Below are 14,027 nucleotides of genomic sequence, written 5' to 3' on the forward strand. Positions count from 1 at the left end.
AGCTTGCGCCGCCAGGATGCACTGTAGATTCCGCAAGCATTGCCTTATTTTACTTATTATAGCTGTTTTACTTTGTAAGATGCAAAGAGGTTGGATCAAGTTTAAATGAATGGAGAACTACTGACAACGTAGGCCTCTCCTGCCTCTCCCATCTATCTGCCTGTCTGGCTGACAAGCAAGGAAAAGAATTCGCATGTTGGTGAAGAAGGAAGCTGGGTGGGATGGCAGTGAAATCTAGAGTGAAAAACAAGCTGGTCCAAGGTGTCCTTTGAGCTGTAAAATGCAGTTTAATCAGAGTGCCATTTTCTTGTTGGTCAAATGATTTTAATTATTAGAATGCACAATTTTTCAATATGCAAATAAAAAGTTTTAAAACCTGAAAAAAAAAAAAAAAACCCCAAGCAAACAAACAAGCAGACAACACTGTACATTTGTTGTATATACAATCTCCAAGACCAGGAAAAATAAAATAAAAATTTCATTTTGCAAAATATAAAATTACATTAAAAATTTTAACAAAGCTTTTTTTTTTTTACTATCACTTTAACTTTGTGTAAATAATTCAAATAGTGACTTAAAATTTTCATTGAAATGAAAAATAGAAAGATTTCATTTGATCCAGATGGTAAATGCTAATGATTCTTTTTGTATGGTATAGTAAGGGTTAATTAAGTTAAAAGCACTTGTCAGTAGCAGATTGATAATGATGGCTATTCTACAGCAATACTTTATAGAGCAGGCCCCATTCTGAATACCTGATAAAATGTTTTTGGCTATAAGTACTAAAAATCCACAACAAAAGGTTGATTTTTAGTATTGTTGATTTTTAGTATTCTATCTTTGGTTACCATAAGGCACCCTTCTGGACATAATGTTAAAATACTTCCACACACCTTGTGAAACAACTGAATAATTTAATGCTCTGTATGTGTCTATCGAAGTTATTCTATGGTTAGAAGAAACAAAGACATGCAATCTGTTGAATACATAAACACTGACATACAGTAATAGACTTACTACAAACAATCATATAGTAGCAAATTGTTAACATAATATTGAGCTCTTTAATTGCTTTAAGCACTTTGTGTGGTACAAGACATGCATTATGTCACTTAGCACTATTCAGTTCAGTTCAGTCGCTCAGTCGTGTCCAACTCTTTGCGACCCCGTGGACTGTGGCATGCCAGGCCCCCCTGTCCATCCCCAACTCCCGGAGTTTACTCAAACCCATGTCCATCGAGTCAGTGATACCATCCAATCACCTCATCCTCCCTTCTCTTCCCACCTTCAACCTTTCCCAGCATCAGGGTCTTTTCCAATGAGTCAGCTCTTCACATCAGGTGGCCAAAATATTGGAGTTGCAGCTTCAACATCCGTCCTTCTAATGAACATTCAGGACTGATTTCCTTTAGGATGGACTGATTGGATCTCCTTGAAGTCCAAGGGACTCTCAAGAGTCTTCTCCAACACCACAGTTCAAAAGAATCAATTCTTTGGTGATCAGCTTTCTTTATAGTCCAACTCTCACATCCATACATGACTATTGGAAAAACCATAGCCTTGACTAGACGGACCTTTGTTGGCAAAATAATGTCTCTGCTTTTTAATATGCTGTCTAGGTTGGTTATAGCTTTTCTTCCAAGGAGAAAGCACTATTAGCATGCTTATTTTATAGATGAAAAATCAGAATTTTTGTGAAGTGAGATGACTTGGACAAGGCTGACCCTTTTATCCCTTAATCGCTACCTAGAAGAGTAGGATGTCAAGGGAGCGGGAGCAGTGGTCCCTTAGTCATTATGCCTCTTCTATAAACAACATGCAACTTCTAACCAAGCTTCTGCCATAATGGGAGATCAGTGGAGGAAACAACCCCAGCACTTTGTATAGAACATTGCTACACAGGAGGAGGAGTTGATTTGTTTGGTTAGAACCTGAGAGTGACTGGGCCATGTGTCATGCATCACGTGTCATGGTGGGTCACACAATCACAAGTTGAGGTCAGGGCTCACACAGAGTGTGTCCTCTTGTCCTGCCTCCCGCTTTTGAAATGCATGTTCAGTAGCACTAAGAGAAGTGGGCTCTAGAGGGGCTGGGCTTGCTGGTCTGCTCTCTGTCCACATGACTGCAATGCAAGCTTGCATGCAGGCAGCAGAATCTAGACTAGCTTGGTACTAAGTATTGAGGATGAAGAGGAAACAAACCAAATCCGTTCCTTAATATCAGACATGACTTCTTATCTCACACTTGTGAATACACCTTGGGTAGGCCATTCCTCAAATTACAGTGATTAGGTTCCTGTATGACACATGCTTAGAGGGTATAGTACAAAATAATCAGATAAGAAGGAATAATGAGAACACATGGAAACCTTCTAAAAAGACCATGAATATCAAATGCAAAACTTTGAAATTTCCAAAGAAACTAAAAGAAAGCATCTTTCTGATCTTGGAGCAAGAAGAACTCCTAATATGCAAACAGAAAAAGTCTCTATAAGATTAACACATTTGACTATTTTAAAAAGAAGAGTTCTTGATTATAAAAAGACACTGAAAAAAGTGAAAAGCCACAAATTCTGAGAACATGTTGTCAACATATAACTATTAATATCAGTAGATTATTAGATTATCAGCGTCACAGTAATCCAAGTCTATGCCCCAACCACTAATACTAAAGAAACTAAACAGTTCTATGAAGACCTACAAGACCTTATAGAACTAACACCAAAAAAGATGTCCTTTTTACCATAGGGTGCTGGAATGCAAAAGTAGAAAGTCAAGAAATACCTGGAGTAACAGGCAAATTTGGCCTTGGAGTATAGATTGAAGGGCACAGGCTATCAGAGTTTTGCCAAGAGAACACACTGGGAATAGCAAACATCCTCTTCCAACAACACGAGAGATGACTCTACACATGGATATCATCAGATGGTCAATACCAAAATCAGATTGATTAGATTCTTTGCAGCCAAAAATGGAGAAGCTCTATACAGTCAGCAAAGACAAGACCTGGAGCCGACTGTGACACAGATCATCAGTTCCTTATTGCAAAATTCAGACTTAAATCGAAGAAAGTAGGGAAAACCACTAGGTCATTCAGTTATGACTTAAATCAAATCCCTTATGATTATACAGTGGAGGTGATGAATCAAGGGATCTAATCAAGGGATTAGATCTAGGAGACAGAGTGCCTGAAGAACTATGGACAGAGGTTCATAACATTGTACAGGAGGTGGTGACCAAAAACACCCCCAAGAAAAAGAAATGCAAGAAGGTGGTTGTCTGTGGAGACCTTACAAATAGCCAGAAAAGAAGAGAAGCAAAAGACAAAGAAGAAAGGGAAAGAAATAACCAACTGAATGCAGAGTTCCATAGAATAGCAAGGAGAGATAAGGTAACCTTCTTAAGTGAACAATGGAAAGATAGAGGAAAACAATAGAATGGGAAAGACTAGAGATCTCTTCAAGAAAATTGGATATACCAGGAGAACATTTCTTGTACAGATGGGCTCAATAAAGAATAGAAATGGCAAGGACCTAAAAGACATCCTTGAGTGTGAAGTCCAGTGGGCCACAGCAAGCATTACTATGATCAAAGCTAGAGGAGTTGTTGGAATTCTAATTAAGCTATTTCAAATCCTAAAAGATGATGCTGTTAAAGTGCTGCACTGACTATGTCAGCAAATTTAAAAAACTCAGCAGTGGCCACAGGACTGAAAAAGGTCAGTTTTCATTCCAATTCCCAAGAAAGGGAATGCCAAAGAATGTTCAAACTACCATACAATTGCATTCATTTCACATGATAGCAAGGTGATGCTCAAAATCCTTCAAGTTAGGCTTCAACAGTACGTGAAATGAGAACTTCCAGATATATAAGCTGGATTTAGAAAAGGCAGAGAAATCAGAGATCAAATTGCCAACATCTGCTGGATCATAGAAAAAGCAAGGGAATTCCAGAAAAACATCTACTTCTGCTCTATTAACTACACTAAAGCCTTTGACTGTGTGGATCACAGAAAACTGTGGAAAAAATCTTAAAATGATGGTAATACCAGACCAGCTTATCTGTCTCCTGAGAAACCTGTATGCAGGTCAAGTAGCAACAGTTAGAACCAGACATGGAGCAACAAACTGGTTCAAAATTGGGAAAGGAGTACATCAAGGTTGTATACTGTCACCCTGCTTACTTAGCTTATATGCCAAGTGTTGCTGTTTTCAGTCACCCAGTTAATTATGTCCAATTCTTTGCGATCCCATGAACTGCAGTACTCCAGTCCTTCACCATCTCCTGAAATTTGCCCAAGTTCATGTCCATTGCCTCAGTGATGCCATCCAGCCATCTCATCCTCTGATGCCCTCTTCTCCTTCTGCCCTCAATCTTTCCCAGCATCAGGGTCTTATCCAATGAGTCAGCTGTTCACATCAGATGACCAGCATACTAGAGCTTCAGCTTCAGCACCAGTCCTTCCAATGAGTATTCAGGGTTGATTTCCTTTAAGATTGACAGGTTTGATCTTCTTGCTGTTCAGGGGACTCTCAGGAGTCTTCTTCAACACCACAATTCAAAGGCATCAATTCTTTGACTTTCTACCTTCTTTATGGTCCAGGTCTCACAATCATATGTGACCACTGGGAAGGACATAGCCTTGACTATACGTACCTTTGTTGGCAGAGTAATGTCTATGCTCTTTTACACACTGCCTAGATTTATCACAGCTTTCCTGCCAAGAAGCAGTTGTCTTCTGATTTCATGGTTGCAATCACCAACCATCTGCAGTGATTTTAGAGCCTAAGAAGAAGAAATCTGTCACTTCTTCCGTATTTTCCCCTTCTGTTTGCCACGAAGTAATGGGGCCAGATGCTGTTATCTTAGTTGTTGTTTTTTTTTTTTTTTTTTTTAATATTTAGTTAAGTCAGCTCTTTTGCTCTCCTCCTTCACCCTCATCTAAGGGTTCTTTAGTTCCCTCTTTGCTTTCTGCAGTTAGAGTGATATTGTCCACATATCTGATGTTGTTGATGTTTTTCCTGCCTATCTTGATTCCAGCTTGTAACTCATCCAGCCCAGCATTTCTCGTGATGTGCTCAGTGTATAGGTTAAATAAACAGGATGACAATAGACGGTGCTGTCGTACTCCTTTCTCAATCCTAAGGGTTCTCAATCCTTTCTCAATCATACAGGGTTCTAACTGTTTCTTCTAACATGCAGAGTACATAGTGGGAAATGCTGAGCTGAATGACTCACAAGCTGGAATCAAGATTGCTGGGAGAAATGTCAACAAGCTCAGATATGCAGATGATACCATTCCAATGGCAGAAAGTGAAGAAGAACTAAAGAACGTCTTGATGGGGGGGAAAGAGGAAGTGAAAAAGCTGGCTTAAAACTCAACATTCAAAAAATGAAAATCATGGCATGCAGTCCCATCACTTCATCACAAATAGATGGGGAAAAAGTGGAAACGACAGATTTTATTTTCTTGGCTTCTAAAATCACTATGGATGGTGATTGTAGCCACAAAATGAAAAGACACTTTCTCCTTGGAAGAACAATTTGGCAATGACATTCCCTATAACCTAGCAACTCTTTTTCTAAGCATATCCAAAATGAACTTTTATACATGTGCACATGGAGAGTTGCACAAGAATTCCTGAGCAAAGACTTTTTTAATAGCAAAAAGAGAGAAAAAACCTCAAATGCCCATCATGTATAAATAAGTAAATAAACTGTAATATAGCCAGGAAATGGAATGATAAATTATACGAATGAAGTTATATGAATGAGTTTTAGCAATTCCATTTCCAGTGAAAATAAGTCTTGGATGATTTCAACCTTTATGATTTCCACTTTATAAAATTTAAAGTAAACCTAGAATAAACAAACAAAAAAAAAACACCATGAACACAAATTCATCTTTTACCAGAGAAATTCAATTCAAATATCAGGCACTTTCTCCAGTTTTTAATAAAATTAATCCCTGAATCCCATTTAGTCTTTCATCCTTTTTACATAAATTCCTTCAACAAAGAAGCCAGTGGGAGGAAAGGTGAATTGTACCTGAACAAATTTTTATCTTTTAAGCTATACCATCTCCCACCACAGAATATTCATTAGTGTTTGACATATCCTGCTTCATGGATGCATTTTTTAATTATCTAAAATAATAGTAATTTCCTTGGAGAAGGAAATGGCAACCCACTCCAGTGTTCTTGCCTGAAGAATCCCATGGACGGAGAAGCCTGGTGGGCTGCAGTCCATGGGGTCGCACAGAGTCGGACACAACTGAAGCGACTTAGCAGCAGCAGCAAAAATGAAATTAAAGACAAATACAAAGACAGTACAAACCCAGCCCAGCAGAACCCTCGCTCATTAGAACTTCCAATAGTTTTGTCGTCTTCTTTACCTTCACAGATTTTCTTCCATGTGAACATCTTTTCTATACATGTTTCCAAATGTTTGCCATTTACAATGAATGTTAGTGTCATTCATGTGAAAGAAATGTTAACCATCAAATAAGCTTGGGCTATGATATATGAGAAATAGAGCAGACAGATATTCCAATTATCTCCTTCATACTCAAAATTTCACTGCTGAAAACTGACTTTGCACGTAACCCCATAAACGTCCTATGTGTCAGTGAGCTCTCATCCAGCAATTTCTGGGCAGGAGTGGACCTTTGACTTATGCTAGGTTAGTACTCTCTCTGGAGACAGTGAGAGTTTGGGCTACTTAAGCTATGATGAAAGTTAGATGGCATGCATTCTGACATGGAGTCACCCTTTCCAAAACAAACATGCACAATCAGGATGATCAGAGTTAACAGAAAAAGCCTTTCTGCAGAGAAACAGGAGAACAAAACAGATACACAAGGTGGAAAAGACAGCTCCACCAGTGATGGCAGAAACAGTCTGTTTTTTATTTTCCAGTTGTATCTTTATATGGCAAATTTTGTTTCTGATGATATTGCCTTTAACACCTTTTCAATCCCATTTTATTTGGGCTAACTTAGAAGGCAATGGCACCCCACTCCAGTACCCTTGCCTAGAAAATCCCATGGATGGAGGAACCTGGTAGGCTGTGGTCCGTGGGCTCGTGAACAGTCGGACATGACTGAGCGACTTCACTTTCACTTTTCAGTTTCATGTATTGGAGAAGGAAATGGCAACCCAGTCCAGTGTTCTTGCCTGGAGAATCCCAGGGACAGGGGAGCCTGGTGGGCTACCGTCTATGGGGTCGCACAGAGTTGGACATGACTGTTAGCAGCAGTAACATGTGACAAAGTATGGTGCCAAAGACAGGGGATTCAAGACATCTACTGGTTACAAGGCTTCTCAAAGTCTTATGTATGATAATGTGCTTTGTTTATCCCTAATATTTGGGGCACAGCATCACAGACTTCTGTGATCTTTCTTTTCGGCCGACCTAGAACTCAACATAAAAACCACTGATCTAACTAACTGACCCTCAGTCCATGCTCATACATTGTCCTCAATGCAAAGTGTATGCACTGAGGCTACAATATGAATGCAATAAGGCTGAGAATTCCCAACCTCAACTTCTTGTAACTTATCACTGAACACTTATGAATATCCAGAAACATATGTAAACAAACAACAATATTGAATGGTAGGATTGACCATATAGTGCCAGAATCTCCAAGAAATTTACACTCGAACTACAGTAAAGGGGGCAATGCAAACATGTAAGATGGATTTTTTTTTTTTTTTAAGATGCTGCCTGCAAGCCCAATTGAAAGTTTTTAGAAGATATTGTCTTAGGTGTACTGCTGCTGCTAAGTCGCTTCAGTTGTGTCTGACTCTGTGTGACCCCATAGATGGAAGCCCGCCAGGCTCCCCCGTCCCTGGGATTCTCCAGGCAAGAACACTGGAGAGGGTTGCCATTTCCTTCTCCACTAGCAGAAACCAAACTCAAGCATCTAAGAATATATGTTATTAAGAAAAATATTTGGCAATCTGTCTAATCATAAAGGCTCTTTGGCAGGCAGAGACAGTCAGAGAGCTGGGAAGAAGTGTAGGTGCATTATCATCTAGAAAATATACAAGTAGACCTCATTTTATTGCATTTTTTCACAAATTGAAGGTTTGAGGCAACACTGCATCAAACAAGTCTATTGGCACCATTTTCCCAACAGCATTAGCTCATTCCATGTCTCAACGTTGCATTTTGGTAATTCCTTAACTTTTTCATTGTTATTACATATGTTGTGGTGATCTGTAACTAGTGATCTTTGATGTTACTATTGTGATCGTTTTGTAACTGCATTGCTCCACTGACTGAGTCTTTCCCCATCTCCCTCCTCCTTAGGCCTACCTTTTCCCTAAAACACAGCAATATTAGAATTAGGCCAGTTAATAACCCTACAATGGCTTCTAAGTTTTCAAGTGAAAGGAGAGTTGCATGTCTCTCACTTTAAATCAAAAATGAGGAATGATTAAGCTTAGTGAGGAAAGCATGTCAAAAGTCAAGATAGGTTGAAAGGTAGGCATTTTGCACTGAACAGCCAAGTTGTGAACGTGAAGGAAATTTTCCTGAAGGAAATTGAAAGTGATATTCTAGTGAACATATGAATGATAAGAGAGCAAAGCAGCATTGTCACTGATATGGAGAAACCTGACCTGGAGCCAGACATCCTGGAATGTGAAGTCAAGTGGGCCTTAGAAAGCAACACTACGAACAAAGCTAGTGGAGGTGATAGAATTCCAGTTGAGCTATTCCAAATCCTAAAAGATGATGCTGTGAAAGTGCTGCACTCAATATGCCAGCAAATTGGGAAAACTCAGCAGTAGCCACAGGACTGGAAAAGGTCAGTTTTCATTCCAATCCCAAAGAAAGGCAATGCCAAAGAATGCTCAAACTACTGCACAATTGCACTCATCTCACATGCTAGTAAAGTAATGCTCAAAATTCTCCAAGCCAGGCTTCAGCAATATGTGAACCATGAACTTCCTGACGTTCAAGCTGGTTTTAGAAACAGCAGAGGAACCAGAGATCAAATTGCCAACATCTGCTGGATCATGGAAAAAGCAAGAGAGTTCCAGAAAAGCATCTATTTCTGCTTTATTGACTATGCCAAAGACTTTGACTGTGTGGATCACAATCAACTGTGGAAACTTCTGAAAGAGATGGGAATACCAGACCACCTGATCTGCCTCTTGAGAAATCTGTATGCAGGTCAGGAAGCAACAGTTAGAACTGGACATGGAACAACAGACTGGTTCCAAATAGGAAAAGGAGTTCGTCAAGGCTGTATATTGTCACCCTGCTTATTTAACTGATATGCAGAGTGCATCATGAGAAACGCTGGACTGGAAGAAACACAAGCTGGAATCAAGATTGCTGGGAGAAATATAAATAACCTGAGATATGCAGATGACACCACCCTTATGGCAGAAAGTGAAGAGGAACTCAAAAGCCTCTTGATGAAAGTGAAAGTGGAGAGTGAAAAAGTTGGCTTAAAGCTCAACATTCAGAAAATGAAGATCATGGCATCCGGTCCCATCACTTCATGGGAAATAGATGGGGAAACAGTGGAAACAGTGTCAGACTTTATTTTTGGGGGCTCCAAAATCACTGCAGATGGTGACTGCAGCCATGAAATTAAAAGACGCTTACTCCTTGGAAGGAAAGTTATGACCAACCTAGATAGCATATTCAAAAGCAGAGACATTACTTTGCCAACAAAGGTCCATCTAGTCAAGGCTATTATTTTTCCTGTGTTCATGTATGGATGTGAGAGTTGGACTGTGAAAAAGGCTGAGCGCCAAAAAATTGATGCTTTTGAACTGTGGTGTTGGAGAAGACTCTTGAGAGTCCCTTGGACTGCAAGGAGATCCAACCAGTCCATTCTGAAGGAGATCAGCCCTGGGATTTCTTTGGAAGGAATGATGCTAAAGCTGAAACTCCAGTACTTTGGCCACCTCATGCGAAGTGTTGACTCATTGGAAAAGACTCTGATGCTGGGAGGGATTGGGGGGCAGGAGGAGAAGGGGACAACAGAGGATGAGATGGCTGGATGGCATCACTGACTCAATGGATGTGAGTCTGGGTGAACTCCGGGAGTTGGTGATGGACAGGGAGGTCTGGCGTGCTGCGATTCATGGGATCGCAGAGTCAGACATGACTGAGCGACTGATCTGATCTGGTATTATCTTAATGGTCTGGATAGAAGATCAAACCAGCCATAACATTTCCTTCAGTCAAAGCCCAATTCAGAGCAAGGCCCTAACTCTCTTCAATTCTATGAAAGCTGAGGGAGGTGGGGAGGCTGGAGAAGAAAAGTGTGAAGTTATCAGAGGTTGGTTCATGAGGTTTAAAGAAAGAAGCTATCTCCACAACAGAAGAGGACAAAGTGAAGCTGCAAGTGCTGATGTGGAAGCTGCAGCAACATATCCAGAGGATTTAGTGAAGATAATGAAGGCGGCCACACTGAATGTAGGTGAGACAGTGTAGATGAAACAGGGTTATATGAGAGGAAGAGGCCATCCAGGACTTCCATAACTAGAGAGGAGAAGTCAATGCCTGGCTTCCAAGTGTTAAAAGACAGGTTGACTCTCTTGTTGGAGACAGATACAGCTGGTGATTTTTAGTTGAAGTCAATACTCATACACCATTCAAAAAATCCTAGAGCCCTTAAGAATTATGTTTTTCTGCCTGTGCTCTCTAAAAGGATAAAAATTCCTGAAGGCAATACATCTGCATGCAACATGGCTTACTGAGTATTTTAAATACACACTATTGAGACCTAGTGCTCAGGAAAAAAGATACTTTTCAAAATACTACTGCTCACTGACAATGCACCTGGCCATCTAAGACCTCTGGTGGAGACAGTGAGTTGAGTGTTCTTTTCATATTTGCTAACATATCATTAACAAGAGTTTGGAATAAGTTGATTCTAAGCACCAAGGATGATATTGATGGGTTCAAGATTCCAGTGGAAGAATCAAACACAGATGTGCTAGAAATAGGAAGAGAATTAGAATTACAAGTGGAGTCTGAAGATGTGATTGAATTGCTGGAATATCATGGTGAAACCTTCAACTAAGGAATTGATAAAGAGTTCCTTTTAATGGATAAGTAAAGAAATTTGATTCTTGAGATGGAATCTACTCCTGGTAAAGATATTGACAAGATTGTAGAAGTGAGAACAAAGGAATTATTATATAAACTTAGTTGATACAGCAGCTGCAGGATTGGTGGTACTATGGGTAAAGGGCTATCAAAGAGCACTGCTGAGAAAGTGCTCATGAAAGGTGGAGTCAGCTGATGTAATAAAATTCTTCATTCTCTTAAGAAATTGTTACATCCACCACAGGCTTCAGGACTACCACCCTGGTTAGTCAGCAGCCATGAACATCAAGGCAAGACTCTCTCCACCAGCAAAAAGATTACGATTCTCTGGAGGTTCAGATGATGGTTAGCATGTCTTTAGTACTGTGTATTTTTTATTAAAGTATGTAAATAGATACTTAAAACAACTTTATTGCATACTTAGTAGACTACAGAATAATGTAAGCATAACTTCTATATGCATTGGAAACCAAAAAAAAACCCATGTGACTTGTTTTATTGTGATATTTACTTTATTGTGGTAGTCTGGACCCGAACTTTGATATCTCCAATGTATGCCTTTAATCTTCACAAACATGATTGCTCTAGGTAGAACAATGGCGAGAAGAATGCCAGAAGCAGTGCACTGTGCATCCTTCTATTCAAAATATCTAAGGACCATATCTAAATCCCAAATAGATTCAGGGGATTAGATCCGATAGACTAAGAGTCTGAAGAACTATGGACAGAGGTTTGTGATATTGTACAGGAGGCAGTGATCAAGACCATCCCCAAGAAAAAATACAAAAAGGCAAAATTGTTGTCTGAGAAGGCCTTACAAATAGCCAAGAAGAGAAGAGAAGTGAAAAGCAAAGGAGAAAAGGAAAGGTATACCCATTTGAATACAGAGTTCCAAAGAATAACAAGGAGAGATTAAAAGGCCTTCCTCAGTGATCAATGCAAAGACATAGTAGAAAGCAATAGAATGGGAAAGACTAGAGATCCCTTCAAGAAAATTAGAGATACCAAAGGAACATTTCAAGCAAAGATGGGCTCAATAAAGGACAGAAATGGTATGGACCTAACAGAAACAGAAGATATTAAGAAGAGGTGGCAAGAACACACAGAAGAACTATAGAAAAAAAATTTTTAATGACCAAGATGACCATGATGGTGTGATCACTCACCTAGAGCCAGACATCCTGGGATGTGAAGTCAAGAGAACCTTAGGAAGTATCACTATGAACAAAGCTAGTAGAGGTGATGGAATTCCAGTTGAGCCATTTCAAATCCTGAAAGATGATGCTGCAAAAGTGCTACACTCAATATGCCAGCAAATTTAGAAAACTCAGCAGTGGCCACAGGACTGGGAAAGGTCAGTTTTCATTCCAATCCCAAAGAAAGTCAATGCCAAAGAATGCTCAAACTACCACACAATTGCACTCGTCTCACACGCTAGCAAAGTAATGCTCAAAATTCTCCAAGCCAGTCTTCAATAGTACGTGAATTGTGAAATTTCAGATGTTCAAATTGGATTTGGAAAAGGTAGAGCAACCAGAGATCAAATTGCCAACATCCATTGGATCATGGAAAAAGCAAGAGAGTTCCAGAAAAACATCTACTTCTGCTTTATTGACTACGCCAAAGCCTTTGACTGCATGGATCACAACAAACTGTGAATTTTGTCACAACAAAATTCTTCAAGAAATGGGAATACCAGACCACCTGACCTGCCGTCTGAGAAATCTGTATGCAGGTCAAGAAGCAACAGTTAGAACTGGACATGAAACAACAGACTTGTTCCAAATTGGGAAAGGAGTATGTCAAGGCTTTATATTGTCACCCTGCTTATTTAAGTTACATGCAGAGTACATCATGAGAAGTGCTGGGCTGGATGAAGCACAAGCTGGAATCAAGATTGTCAGGAGAAATATCAATAACCTCAGATATGCAAATGACACCATCCTTATGGCAGAAAGTGAAAAAGAATTAAAGAGTCTCTTGATGAAAATGAGAGAGAAGAGTGAAAAAGTTGACTTAAAACACAACATTCAGAAAACTAAGATCGTGGCATCAGGTTTGATCACTCATGCCAAATAGAAGGGGAAACAATGGAAACAGTGAGAGACTTTGACTTAAAGGTAGTTAATGCACTTTCAGCATGTGAACTCTAAAAAGCCAAATTCAGATAAAAAATAAGGGGGGAATCCTGAGCAAAGTCAACAGAGACTACATACTGTAGGCAAAGCAGACTTCAAAATATTGGCTCCCCAAAATCAATAGACAAAGTGATCCTAAACTACAAACCTCAGAAAGGGTGGGATATGCATTGTTATCCAGAGTTGCTATGATATTTTACCCACAATTTCCAGTTTTCAATAAAAAATTACAGTGAGATGTAAAGAAATAGGAAATTGTGAGCTATACATAAAAAATAAAGCAAGCCCTCTAATCTGCCTTTGAGGGGGCCAGGATTTTGAATTTAACAGATGAAGTCTTAAAAACAGCTATTATAAAACATCAAGGAATTAAAGAGAACTATGTATACACGTGTTCCCCATCCTGAACCCTCCTCCCTCCTCCCTCCCCACTAATACAATTATGTAAAGTTTAAAAATAAAATAAAATTTAAATAAATAAATAAAGAGAACTATGTTTACAAAAAGGTTATGAAAACAGTAACTGAAGAATAAAGAATGCCAATAAAGAAATAGCAATTATAAAGGTGCATGCGTGCTCAGTCACTCAGTCATGTCTCTGACTCTCTGTGACCTCATGGACTGTACCCACCAGACTCCCCTGTCCAAGGAATTTTCTAGGCAAGAATACTGCAGTGGTTTGACATTTTCTACTCTAAGGGATCTTCCCAACCCAGGGATCTAACCCATATCACTGTACTACCTGGGAAGCTCAATTATAAAAGTAACCAAATATAAATTCTGGAGTTGAATAGTATGACAGAAGTTTAAA

The 14,027-nt window shown here is 39.4% G+C and overlaps 1 pseudogene; it reads left to right on the forward strand.

Annotated features, from left to right (window-relative positions):
- The first annotated feature begins 8,373 nt into the window (after positions 1–8,373).
- LOC139178379 (tigger transposable element-derived protein 1-like) lies at positions 8,374–11,428 on the forward strand (annotated as a pseudogene).
- Positions 11,429–14,027: the final 2,599 nt, after the last annotated feature.

The sequence above is a fragment of the Bos indicus genome, chromosome 21, assembly GCF_029378745.1.
Source record: "Bos indicus isolate NIAB-ARS_2022 breed Sahiwal x Tharparkar chromosome 21, NIAB-ARS_B.indTharparkar_mat_pri_1.0, whole genome shotgun sequence".
Classification (NCBI taxonomy): Eukaryota; Metazoa; Chordata; class Mammalia; order Artiodactyla; family Bovidae; genus Bos; species Bos indicus.